The sequence below is a fragment of the Cibotium barometz genome, chromosome 13, assembly GCF_041138505.1.
Source record: "Cibotium barometz isolate CiBa-2024 chromosome 13, ASM4113850v1, whole genome shotgun sequence".
NCBI lineage: Eukaryota > Viridiplantae > Streptophyta > Polypodiopsida > Cyatheales > Cibotiaceae > Cibotium > Cibotium barometz.
The window spans coordinates 50,888,385-50,891,542 of NC_141058.1; positions in this window are offsets into that span (position 1 = coordinate 50,888,385).

Below are 3,158 nucleotides of genomic sequence, written 5' to 3' on the forward strand. Positions count from 1 at the left end.
ATCTTTTATGAGAGAGAACCATTGGAAAGAACCATATTTTCTTGCCTCCATCTAGGCATTGAAAGCTCTCCCTTAACCCCTTTGGCAAGAAGCATTCCAGAGTTATAATAAAGTGAGGACACGCAGCGACAAGCTAGTGCACCCGCAATGTGACTCGAAGGCAACGAGACATGCTTTGGCAAGGCCAAGGTAAGATCTTAACTTGAACATATTTGGCATCACTGTCGAGAAATAGCCTAGGGTTTAGCTCATTTTTTCATCCATTCTAAGCTATTGGGATTACCCAATATTGCTCGGTGTTGATTAGAAGGTCACACTCTTAAAAATATTCGGTTTTGGAGCCATTGGATGTGTTTGATTTTGAAATTTGAAGTTTATTTTGCATTAGGGCCCTTTATTTCCATCTATTGGTAGGACAAAATGTTAGCTTTTTAGCAATTTACATAAAATTGGAGCCCAAGAGGCTTAGATTTCATTGCTTTTTTATCCAAGTATTAGCTTAGCAATTATGATTAGGAGTGGAATCCACTATAAAAACATGAGCATTGAGCTCCATTAGGTTTAATTACAGTGGAATTATTAATTTTTATTCATGTACATATTTTTTCATAATTTGTTCATGCATTGTTGCAATTGGTAGATTAGAAGCATGAAAAACCATAAAAAACAAATTAAAAACCACTCAATTAGTTACATTACAATCCTTAACTAAGATTAAGACTATTAATCACACCCTATCAAGTCCAAAATTCATAAAAACCACTAAAAACCAAGCCAAACTAGCTCTTGGGTAAGAAATGTGAGCCCAAAGTCCTACGAAAAAAAACATGTGTCTATACACGTGAGCCTACAAGTGAGCCGACAAATGTGATCTTGGACATGTGAGCCGTGAGCTTGGACACATGAACCTATAGGTGTGAGCCTAGAGATGTGAGTCTAGAGGTATAAAATTAGATACATAAGTCTAGAGATGTGTAAAGGCATGAACTTGGAGACATGAACCTAGACATGTGAGCCTAGCAAAAAAAAATCAAAAAGAAAATTCTAAAACCATTTTCAGACTTGCACTAAAAACACCAGGGACTTTTGTGAAACGAATTTAGACTGGAAATGATAATATAGTCAATTGCAGTACATCAAACCACCCTTCCTCAAACCCTTTAAGCCTTCAATCCCATAAAATGACTAGCACTTAGCATAATGCTCCCCTAGTTAAGAAGGCTCGAGACTCCATCTCTAGTGATGAGATTTGGGAGGGAATCAACTAACAAAACATACACATGAGTAGAGGAGCAACAAAACCCCTAGTAACAGGGCCCACCACAAGCCTTAGATCTCTAGATTCAACAACTGCTCTAACATAGTTATAAATTTTATAAAGAAGGCGTCAACCCTATATTTGGGTGCAGCTCTCATAAAGGAGCGGGAGCAGGACTAGGAACCTCAAGGTCTGCTCCCAAAGGAATCTCAAGGTTTACTCCCATAGGAAGCGGTCAAACCATGTTAGGTATTTCAAACATTTGGTATTGATCTCGAGCCAGGGTTTGTCCCTAAGCATGTTATAACCATTACATCAGCAGCCCAAAAACCACAGTTATGATAAACAAGATGTCTTTTTTGGTATACCACCAGGAATAGGTGTTTCACACTACACCCACCATTAAGCATACACAACGCAAGAAGGAGTCTTGTTCTCTATAGGAGCCCATTACCACTCAACCGACAGGCCATAGGGAAGTTAAGGACACGAGCATGGACGAGTTAGCAAAAAATATGTTAAATAGTTTAGGCCAGTAGTGTTGGGAGGGCCAACCCCAAGGGCAATCCCACCAAGGCTAGTAACACATCAAGTAGGAAACCCATGGTTTGGTGTGAAAGTTTTGGTCAAAATCATACAAGTACAGAGTGTCCAATGCTAGGCCTTGATAATAATAATATTGTGCTTATTGCTAGGGCCATGAGAACTATGACACGGATCATTGTTGGTACCAGGAAAACCTGATACCACAACCTATGCTCTCAATGCCAAAGCAACCGCTAGCCCTACAACCCATATCAAATGCTTCTCAATAGACACACACTCTAGGGCCTCATATAAAAACCCCTTACCATGAGGTATGTATAGACTGCCACCAATGCCATATCCACCTTTCGTATTACCACCCCAACCAGTTCCTCTTAGAACCACACGGTATAATAGTACTCGGTGACATTTCCAGCGGATTTAAAGATTCCAAAAAAGGAGAGCTATGAGTCATATGAGTAATATGATTCATATGGATATCCAGAGTAACCTCCATCCATTGACTATAACCACTTTATTCAAAGCCATGGTGCAACAAAGAGCGAGAGACCTCAACAGTTTGGCATGTAGGCCACTTATTCATCAATGTTTTCATTGCAAGGGCATGTACCATGTGGCCAAGTGCCCTAAAAAAACCATCACATCTAGTGCCAAACCCCAATTTCATTCTATACAGGAGGCACATGTTACAAGTGTGGACACTCGAACATGCCTTCAAGGATTATCCCAACAATGACCCCAATGGTAGGAGCATCATCCACTTTGACAAGCCTTTACTTGCTAAAGTTTAAAAGGTGGACTTGTCCGGGGATGGTCACCGAGGGAGCTCGGTGGAGGGAGATTTTCTTGGCTTCCCTCTTCGTCTACTTGAACACTCTCTCTCTGACTATTCCCACCACCATCCCTGCCCACCACCTCCTAGCCTAGCCTAGCCTAGCCCAACCCCCTCCACCACCAACCTTTCTCCTCCCTTTCTCTCTATATCTATTACCATCTTCCCTTCCTCTCCTCTCCTCTCTCCAACCATCTCACATCTTTTTGTTGCTCTTCTCTCTCTCCCGTCTCTCTCTCTCTCTCTCTCTCTCTCTCTCTCTCTCTCTCTCTCTCTCTCTCTTTCTCTCTCTATATATTTGTCTCTTTGCTCACTCTCTCTATCTACCATCTCTCTCTCTATCCTCCCTCTCTCTCTCTCTATCCTTCTCTTTCCTCTTATCCTCCTCTCTCTCTCTCTCTCTCTCTCTATCCTTCTCTTTCCTCTTATCCTCCTCTCTCTCTCTCTCTCTCTCTCTCTCTCTCTCTCTCTCTCTCTCTCTCTCTCTCTCTCTCTCTCTCTCTCTCTATCCATCTCCTTGCT